The 11,277-nt window shown below is 39.5% G+C and overlaps 1 protein-coding gene across 1 annotated transcript in view; it reads right to left on the reverse strand.

The window, feature by feature from the left end:
- Positions 1-11,277, reverse strand: part of Cstf3 (cleavage stimulation factor subunit 3) — an 85,401-nt gene that overhangs the window by 66,761 nt on the left and 7,363 nt on the right. The gene's annotated exons all lie outside the window — the stretch shown is intronic.

The raw sequence follows: 11,277 nt of genomic DNA on the forward strand, positions 1-11,277 counted from the left end.
AAAACAGGAAAATGAGACACAGTAGCTATCCTCACTTACATATGAGCTCTATGCCATCTATTCTACATAACACCTTGTCTCAATTACAAAAAAAAAAAAAAAAAAAAACCTGCATTTATTATTCAGTGGAGAAGTATTCAGCTGTTAAAAACAATGACATCAGGAAATTTGCAAACAAATGGATGGAATTAGAAAAAAAAAAAAAAAAAAGCCTGAGTGGTGGTAGCGTATGCCTTTAATTTCAACACCCTGGAAGCAAAGACAGGCAGATCTCTGTCAGCTACAGACGGAGTTGCAGGACAGGCTCCAAAGCTACAGAGAAACCCTGTCTCAAAAAGAAAAAGAAATTATATCTATCTATCTATATATGGAGACACACACACACCAACCAACCAACCCCAGGCATTGGAGTATTTGGAGAGTATAAAGTTTTAAAGATTTACTTGTTATGTCAGGCGGTGGTGGCGCATGCCTTTAATCCCAGCACTTGAGAGGCAGAGGCAGGTGGATCTCTGTGAATTCAAGGCCAGCCTGGTTTACAGAGTGAGTTCTGGACCAGCCAGGACTGTTACTCAGAGAAACAAACAAAAGGAAAGGGAGGGGAGGCTTCTACATAAAGATGAAAGAAAGGGGGGGGGGTCCACATGAAGATAAACGCAATGAATAGAGAACTTAAACATACTAAACCAGGCATGGCTACATACATCTGTAAATTCTAGCACTTAAGAGGTTGACTATAGAAGAGCATGAACTCCAAGCCAGCCGGTATTCAGTTTGTCTTAAAAAAAGAAATCAAGATCTTACAATGGTCACATTTATTAGATGGTGGGTAACAGAGAACAGAGCCAGGCATGGTGGTATATACCTAACATGGGCTGAAAGGAGTTCTCTTCAAAAACAAAATAAGAGGCAGAAATAGATCAGTAGTTAAGATTGTTTGCTGCTCTTTCAGAGAACTTAAGTTCAGATCCCAGAACCCAGATAAAATAACTTAAAACTATTTATAACTCAAGTTTCAGGAGACTGGAAGCCCTCTGAGTTCTTGAATGTACACGATACGTATAAACCCGTGCAGATACACACACAGAGACACCCAACAATAAGTCAGGCAAATCTTCTGAGTTCAAGGTCAGCCTGGTCTACACAGTGAGATCCAGGACAGCCAGAGATGTTATACAGAGAAAACCTGTGTCGAGAAAAAAAAAGAATTTTTTTTGGGGGGGTGGAAGGGGGGATGCAAGACAGGGTTTCTCTGTGTAACAGCCCTGGTTGTCCTGGAACTAGCTCTTGTAGACCAGGCTAGCCTCGAACTCACAGAGACACGCCTGTCTCTGCTTCCTGAGTGCTGAGATTAAAGGCGTGCGCCACCACTGCCTGGCATAATAAGTAAATCTTTAAAACTTTGTACTCTCCAAATACTCCGATGCCTTAATAACCAGGTCCTAGGTACATGGTTAGAAAAGTGCTCTATCAGTCTTTTAATAAGGTTGTTTTAGTCTTATTGCAGAATTTTTTTCTTGGAGCTTGGGGTATAGTTTACTGGTACCGGTAGAAAGCTGCCAGATGTGAGGCCCTAGGTTCAAGTCCTAGCATTGTACATGTACATGCAATAGCATCGCACATGTACATGCAAAAACACACACACACACGAAAAGGCGCAAGGCGCTAGAGTGATATCTTAGCAGTTAAGAACACTTGCTATCCTTCCAGAAGACCCGGGTTCAGTTCCTGGCACATAAATAACAGCTCACCACAGTCTGTAACTCTGGTTCCCATGTTCTGTCCTCAATGGGCACAAGGTACATACATTGTGCACATACTTACAAGCAGGCAAAACAGTCATACACATAGAAAAACTAAAGATATTTAAAAACTGAAAGAAAAAAAGCAGCACCTAGTACCAACAGCGTAAACACAAGTATTAACTTCTAAAATTGTTTAGAATATTCCTGCATATCAGAATGAAAAGTGACACTCAAAGGATATTTACAAATACTGACACACTAAGTTTTTACCCCTCTCTCCAACACTACCTGTCTCAACATCCTAAGGTCTGCGATCACAGGTATTTGCCATCATCATACTCCACTTAACCATCACCACTCCTGTTTTTAGACAGGGGCTCACTATGTAACTGATGTTCTGGAACTCACTATCTATATAGACTAGTCTGGCTTTGAACTCACAGAGACCACCTGTCTCTGCCAGGACTAAAGTGTTGGTTTTAAAAGCATGTGCCACCATACCTGGCACCACCCGTTTTATAGATGAGTTATTAAGGAGCAATTCAGTCAAACACCCATCTAAGGAAAGTTCTAAAAGTCATCTCTTTAGAATAAAATTGCCTGGGAAATGTAAACTTTTTGTAAAAATAAATTAGCTTTAACCACTGAAAGATATGAATTTATTTAGAAAGAATTATTTTTTTTTTTGAATCAGGGTCTCATTATGTAGTCAGGTTGGATTTCAATACTGGTGAACCTCCTGTCTCAGCCTCCAAAGCACTAGAATTACAGGTATGAGCCACCCCACTGGCTTGAACATGTTCTAAGACTGTAGCAATCTAACTTAAAATTACCCCTTACTAATAAATACAAGAGCTTTATGATTAGTGTAAGGAACTAAGGAAGAAAAGCTCATAAAAATGACTACTAGCACACCCACATATTAAAGCATCTAAAATTTGGTAATGGTAAAAATCAATACAGCTCAAAACAGCAATGCATAAAAATACACTAATAAAAGTAACATTTTATATCAGAATGGTGAATTTCTGGCAAATGTAATAACTGAAATCAATTTTATCAAGATAAAACCAAATTCTCACTTTTTGTTTACCAAAGAATCATTAAAACACACACACACCACAAGGGCTTAAAATATTGTTCATGGTAAAAGGGCATGTTTAGCATTTGCAAGGCTTTGTTTGGGGGGTCCAATTTTTAGTGTACATACACACAAAAGAGCTAAATAGACAATATTATGAGATGCATCTTAAGTTTTCAACCCTGTCTCCAAAGTGTGTGTGTGTGACAGAGAGAGACAGACGGACAGAGACAGATGAAAGGTCAGTAGTAGCCACTAAGCTTACTAGCATAAAGTCCAGTCAATAAAAAGGGGCAAATAACTTTTTACTCAAAAGAAATAAAATGTATCCCATGGGATAGAAATAAAATGTTCTATAATTAACACTGACATCCTCAGTGAGGTGAGAGGAAGTAGGAAGAAAGAAATACTACCAAAATTTAATATGAATAACTGATACTGAACATCATTTCTAGTAACTTATACACAAAAGAGTAGACGGAAACAGTCAACTACTGGCCTGCGTGTGAGACTGGTAATAATTTAAATAGCCATGTCTGAAAGAACCAGTTAAATTATGACTTGCTTAAGAGTTGGTTCAGTGGGTAGGAGCACTGCATCTCTTATTTCCAGCACCATATTAAGCATCACAACCACAGGTAAGCCTAGTTCCAGGAGTTCTAATGTCTTCTAGTCTCCTCAGTCACGAAGTAAGAGATACATACACCCAGGCAAAACACCATACCTTATGGTCAGTAAAAATCCATACACAATTAAAAAAAACCACCAAAAAAAACCTTAAAATTAAATAGGAAATAGTTATTAAAGAGGTTAGCAAGATTGTCCAGAGAGCAAAGGCACTTCCCATGCAAACTTGATAACCTATATTTGATAACTGGAACCCAGAAAGTATCCTCTGACACCTCCATACACCCACAGACACATCATGCATGAGCAGCACACACCATGCACACACTTTAAAAAATAATAATAAAAGATTGATTAAACGAAGGAGGGCCTGTAGATTTGGCTCAAAGTTAGTTAAGCCCTGCTTTGCATTCAATGAGGACCGGAGTAAGATCCCAGCACTCACCTCAAAGGAACAGGCAGAGAATTATATTCAGCACTCCACAGGCAATACAGGCGCAGGCACACAGCACCTGATGGCCTGAGTTAGATCATCAGGGCCCTCGTAGTGGAGGAAGTGACTCTTCCAAGTTGCCTTGACGTCCATAAAGCACCCACCCACCCACATACATAAATAAAAAATTAAGTGTAACAAACTTTAGAAATTACATTTAAAAAATAGATACAAGATATGGACTTCTTTTAACCTTTCAGTAGCATAGTTCATGTACATAATAAACCCAATAATATACTAAATTTGTTAGTAAAAATTAGGATAATCCTTTTATCCCCCAGTACTAAGATCTATGCCCTTTCAAGGAAAAATGACTGTTGATAAAACAAACAAACAAAACACACACACAAAAAATGAACAAACAAGCAAAACCAAAAAACACTGCCAAGGTTTTCTGTTGCAATTTTTTTAAACTCCGTGTGGTGGTTTGATTGAGAATGGCCCCCAGAGGCACATGTTTGAAGACTTGGTCCCAGATGGTGAACCTGTTTGATAAGGATTAGGCAGTGGAGCCTTGATGGAGGTCGGCTTTTAGGTTTCAGTGTACTCTCTCTGCTTCCCATTTGTGGATCAAGATGTGAGTTCTCAAATGTTCCTGCCACCAAACATCTGCTTTGGACTCTTAACATCCTGAACGAATTTAAGTCCACTAAACTTTCTTTTTTCTTTTCTTTTGGTTTTTCAAGACAGGGCTTATCTGTATAGCCCTGGTTGTCCTCAAACTCAGAGATCCTCCTGCCTCTGCATCCCAAGTGTTGGGAGCTAAGGTGTGCACCACTATGCTTCACCACTGTCCGGCTTAAACTTTATTTTTCAAGTTACCTTGTTCATGTTTGGTCACAGCAACAGAAAAGTAACTAAGTGTAAGGATGATTAATTTTGTGCTGTGAGAACTATTTGAAGTGCCTAACAGTATGAGAACTACCTAGAGCTCCAGATCTGCTCAACAGAAAATTAACCCCTCAAATTAACAATCTTATACTATAAAATATATAAAATAGAGCATCAATATTTGGTCAACATATGCAATGTAGATACTAAGAAAACTATGGTAAGAGGATTGCTATGAGTTTGAGATTAGTCTGAGATGCAGGGTAAGACGTTTTAAATCAATTTTTCTGACCAAACTTAATTAATCCTAGCAAAACACACACACACACACACACACACACACACACACACACACACACATATTAAATAGAATAAGCTATCCTTTTAACAAATTTCAATTATATAGCCCAAACTGGGCTCAAACTCCTGGAGTGTATAGGGGTGTACCACCACATTCAGATAAAACCAAAGTTATATATCATAAGATATAATGAGTACATCAAAAATGTTCTAGTGGTCAGTTCAATGCAAGCTATTCTGATTATTTATGTCAACGCCACAGGTGATGTAGCTATTATAGCTAACACTATTACTCTAGGTTCTGGTCTATATTAATAATACAAGAAAGGGCTGGGGAGATTGAGTAGACAGTTCAGTGCTGAGCAAGTTTTGAGGAGCTGAGGTCAGATTTTCAGAACCCACATAAGGCCAGAAATTATAATACCAGCACTCCTATGGCAAGATGGGATATAAAGATCTGATAATTCAACAAAATCTCCAGTGCCAGTAGCAAACAAACAAAAAGACCTTGGGCTGAGATGCTAGACAGGAGAGATGATGGCTCGGCACAGCGATTTAGTGTTTACTGCTCTATAAAAGCACCAAAATTTGGGTCACAACACCCACAATGGGCACCTCATGAATATCTATAACTCTAGTTTCAGATGATCTGACTACCTTTTCTGGCTTCCATAGGCACCAGCATATACACACACAGCTTGGCGGGGGAGGGGGGGGGAAGGAGAGGCAGATAAATAAAATGTTAAAAGAAAATGCTCAGAGATTAGTTTAAAAAAGAAAAACATAATTTCATTAAAGCCTGAAAATTTTATATACAAGCAACTGCAGGAATAGCTGCAATTCTACTTTCCTCTGTCCGATGATGAAGTGAAATGTTTGTAAAGTAATCTATATAGATAATTCTCAACTGTATTAACAACAGAAGGTAAAAGATTTCAGGTCTGTTGCTGAGGGGTGAGCTAGATGTCACTGCAGGGCCTTGAGTGTCTTGAATTACTAGGTTAGTGAAGATTCCACATGTAAATTCTTTGAGATTATCCTCATCAGTCCCTTCCATAAAGGTTATCAGTAGAAAACCTGACACTAAGCAATCAGAAAACCAGCACAGGGAGATTTATGGGCTGACAATCAGCAGGAGCATAAGTTGTGGCCAAGTTCCACAAGCTCGCACACTCTCCAGCTCCAGCATTAACAGCAACAGCGACGCTTGTGAAATTCACATCCAATAAACAACTCAGGGCAGTCAAACAAAAACACCAGCCACAATGAAAGCTATCCTAAATGGTTATAAGTACATGCCCTGCTTACTAGTTATGGCCACATTCAAAGCCCACAACAAAAACCTTTTCTTCAGTTATGAGCCCATAGTTAAAAGTTAAAAGAGCCGGGCTGGAGAGATGGCTCAGTGGTTAAGAGCACTGACTGCTCTTCCAGAGGACCCGGGTCCAATTCCCAGCACCCACATGGCAGCTCACAACTGTCTGAAGATCAGTTCCAGGGGATCTGACACTTCACAGCAATGCACATAAAATAAAATTAAAAAGTTAAAAGAGCCAAAGTTAAAAGCTACTTTTTTTTTGAAACAGGGTTTCTCTAGGTGGCCTTGAACTCAGAGATCCACCTCCAAGTGCTGGGATTAAAGGCACAAGTTACCATCACCTAGCATCAGCTAATCTTAAAATTAGAAAAAGACAACCAGACAGTGTGTGCCTCATAACTTAATGCGATATGAGACTTACAAAGTGATCTATGAAACACACTTGGGAAAAAAAAAACTGAGGTGAATTTGACCAAATTTCAAATCCAATTAGTGAGTTCCAGAAATTATATTCTAGAACAGAGAAACAAGCTAAAGTGCAATCAGCAAAATACAGTAAGAAAAAGTTGTGGTTTTTGTTTTTCTTGTTTTGCCACCACCCAGCTAAGAGCTACATTTCTGTCTTCTGTCCTACTATAGAACAAAAAAAAAAACCCCTCAAGTTTCCCAAGATATGGAAAAAAAGAGAGATGTTAATATAAATCTGGTCAAAAAGACTGTGACAAGGTCACAGGCCTTAGTGAGGAAGCTACAATTATTTTGTTATGTGGCGATGATGTACCTGCCAAAATGCCTTCTAAATAATTATGTTTATGTCCATATATTAGTACTGCTGGCAGGTTTTGTCAGAAAAGCTTGCTTACAGTAAGTGGCAGTCAATTATCAGACTCAAGATTGGTCAAAGTGGGCCGGGCGATGGTGGCGCACGCCTTTAATCCCAGCACTCGGGAGGCAGAGGCAGGTGGATCTCTGTGAGTTCGAGACCAGCCTGGTCTACAAGAGCTAGTTCCAGGACAGGCTCCAAAGCCACAGAGAAACCCTGTCTCGAAAAAGCAAAAAAAAAAAAAATTGGTCAAAGTGGTTAAGAATAAGTGACTGTTGAATGTTGAGTTTTTTTGTTTTGTTTTGTTTTTCCAGACAGGGTTTCTCTGTGGCTTTGGAGCCTGTCCTGGAACTAGCTCGTGTAAACCAGGCTGGTCTCGAACTCACAGAGATCTGCCTGCCTCTGACTCGCGAGTGCTGGGATTAAAGGCGTGCGCCACTACTGCCCAGCAAATGTTGAGTTTTAAATTGGTCATCTACATCACCTTCCCGGCAAGGTTCCCAGAATACTTCAGAAGAGGGAGTGGCAGAGCACTTGCCAGTACTTGTAACGTTCTATGTTCAAACTCAGCACAAAGAAAACACCTTAAACATCAATATCTATGTTTTGGAAATGTACTTTATAAAAAAAGAAAAAGAGGGCTGTGCCTGTTTTGTGCAAAGGATAATCAAACTTAGGCATTGTGCTCGCTGTTCAAGAACTCTACTACAGAGCTGCATTCCCTAACCAATGGTTGCACATTTGGATGATCTTTTAAAGCATCTAGCTGAGGGGCTGGAGAGATGACTCAGGTAAGAGCCCTGGCTGCTCTTCCAGAAGACCTGGGTTCAGTTCCCAGCATTCACATGGTGGCTCCCAATCATTTCTTCACTCCAGTTCCAGAGGATCAAGCCTATGCCTTCAGGCCTCTAGAGGTACCAGGCACAGGCATGGCACCAATCTACATGCAGACAAAACATTCATATACATAAAACAAAATAAAAATTTCTTTTGTAAGAAGAGATATGGGTATTCTGACTCAACAATAGACCATTTGTCTAGCAAGCTTGAGCCTCAGATCTCAAGTAAAATATAAGTATTCTTTAATTCCTTAGATTTTTTTTTATGTGTATAGATATTTCCCCTGCATGTATGTCTGGGTACTATATGCATGCAGTGCCCACAGAGGCAAGATGAGGACATTGAATCTTACAGAACTAAAGTTTTCGGTTTTAAAGACTGATTGATTGATTGATTATACAGTGTTCTGCCTGCATGTATGCTTGCAGGCCAGAAGAGGGCACCAGGTCTCATTGTAGATGGTTATGAGTTACCATGTGGTTGCTGGGATTGAACTCAGGACCTCTGGAAAGGCAGCTAGTGCTCTTAATCTCTGAGCCATCTCTCTAACTTCTACAACTGAACCCAGGTCCTCTGCAAAAGCAACAAGTGTTCTTAACTGCCAAGTTGTCTTACCAACTCCAACAGATAATATTTTTTAAAAAGAATAATGAAGGCTTGGGTATATCTGAGTGCTAAAGTATTTGCCTAGCCATGAATGAGGCCCTGAGTTTAATTCCAGCACTGATGGAGGAGAGTCATCTGTCTATGTGTTACTTTCATTGGTTAATAAAGAAACTGCCTTGGCCCTTTGATAGGACAGAAAATTAGGTAGGCGGAGAAAACAGAACAGAATGCTGGGAGGAAGAAGGCAATGAGGCAGACACCTCAGGCAGATGCCATAGAGCGAGCTGCCAGGCCAGACATGCTGAATCTTCCCCGGTAAGCCACCACCTTGTGGTGCTACACAGATTATTAGAAATGGATTAATCAAGATGTGAGAATTAGCCAATAAGAGGCTGAAACTAATGGGCCAGGCAGTGTTTAAAAGAATACAGTTTCTGTGTAATTATTTCAGGTGTAAAGCTAGCCGGGTAACGGGACACAGCCTGCCACTCTTTCTACACAGCATCATAAAAACAAAAATAAATGAGAACACAAGAAAAATATGCAATTCTTTCTGTTTCTACTAAAGAGGTAAAAAAGACTGGAGGACATAGCCTTCCCAAAATAAATTCAGGGTAAACTGGAGTGGTGTTACATAGGAAATTCAAAGTAAAATTGAAATAAAAATTAGCTTAGGCACACAAACTGTCGCAAATTCAAAAGCCAGCCAAGACTACATGAAGAGTTATAGGAAACCCTGGGCTGTGCACATACATACAATTAAAGAGATTGACTTTATCTAAGCGCTACACATCAAAAATATGGGGGAGGAACTGTAGAGATGGCTCAGTGGTAAAAGCACTTACCATACTTTCCCTAAGTACCAAGTCCAATTCCCAGAACCCACATCAGGCAGCTTGCAACCACCTGCAACTCCAGCTCTAGAGGGATCTCGGGCCTCTGAGCTCCAAGTGCACTTGCACTCATATGCACAAACACAATGGACATACACATAACTAAAAATAATTTAAGGGCTGGAGAGATGGCTCAGAGGTTAAGAGTACTGGCTGCTCTTCCAGAGGTCCTGAGTTCAATTCCCAGCAACCACATGGTGGCTCACAACCATCTGTACTGAGATCTGGCGCCCTGCTCTGGCGTGCGGGCATACATCGAGGCAGAATGCTGTATACATAATAAATAATTTTAAAAAAATAATTTAAAATCAAAGCTTTAATATGAACAAACCAGGCATGGTGACACAGGCCTTTAATCCCAGTACTTGGAAGTCAGAGGCAGGTAGATCTCCAGGTTTTAGGCCAAACCTGGTCTACACTGTGTGTTCCAGGATAGGATAGATAAGACTACATAAACACACTGTCTTAAAATAAACAAATATACATATGAATTAAGGGGAAAAGGATATCATAAAAAAGATGGGAAATTAAGAGGAATTAAATCTATGCTTGGATAATAAGTCTTGCCTGTGACCAACTGAACAAGCACAGATAAGCCTCAATTCCCATTTTAAAGTACGTATTTTCTATTATTGAATGCACTAACTATAGTTGGGGAGAATTAAGGAAGAAAATCAGTAAGATATTCTCATATTCTGCAGTTTTACCACTTATTTTTATTAAATATATGTATTTAAAAGCAACTTATAGCTGGGATGATGGTTCACCCTTGTAATCCCAGCACTTGGGAAATTGAAGCTGGAAGACTGAATTCAAGGTCTGTACTATGAGACTATCAGGGAAATGAATTTAAAGACATTTATCTGCTTCCCCATAATTCTAAGGTTTATCTTTCATTTTTTAAAATTCACCAAGTACATATTATTTTCTTTTTTAGTAAGTGTTTTAAGTGAAGATTCTCAGTTCACTAACAGAATCAGAAACAGCAACCTGAAATTATGGCAGACATCTATTATTTTCTTTTCTTTTTTTTTTAAAGATTTATTTATTATATACACAGTATTCTGTCTGCATGTATACCCCTGCAGGCCAGAAGAGGGCACCAGATCTCATTATAGATAGTTGTGAGCCACCATGTGGTTGCTGGGGATTGAACTCAGGACCTGTGGAAGAGCAGCCAGTGCTCTTAACCTCTGAGCCATCTCTCCAGCTCCAACATCTATTATTTTCATAAAAGACCTAAATAATTGTGACAATATGGGTCCTAAACTCTACTATGAGAAGCAGTAAATGATACATCTTAGTCAATATATTTTAGTCAATGTGGTATGCCACATACCAAATAGAACTATAATGGTGTTGAAAAATTCCACCACATTTAAGTTTAGTGACTTATTGGGGGGGGGGGGTTGAGACAGGGTTTCTGTGTAGTCCTGGCTATCCTGGAACTCACTCTGTAGGCCAGGTTAGTCTAGAACTCAAGCAACCCTTGCCTCTGCCTCCCAGGTGCTGGGATTAATGGCGTGCACCATCACTGCCAGGGCTGATTAGTGACATCTTGACCACCAATTTCAATGCATTACTGGTGTTGGAAGTGATGCTGGCTAGTGTAAACAAAGGTCTAGCACATATAATTACACACAGTACATAATACTTTATAATAACTGGGTTGTTCCTTAAATAGTTACAAAATATTTTTAATTTATTTATTTTTATTTCA

This window comes from Microtus ochrogaster, assembly GCF_000317375.1.
Source record: "Microtus ochrogaster isolate Prairie Vole_2 chromosome 14 unlocalized genomic scaffold, MicOch1.0 chr14_random_1, whole genome shotgun sequence".
Classification (NCBI taxonomy): Eukaryota; Metazoa; Chordata; class Mammalia; order Rodentia; family Cricetidae; genus Microtus; species Microtus ochrogaster.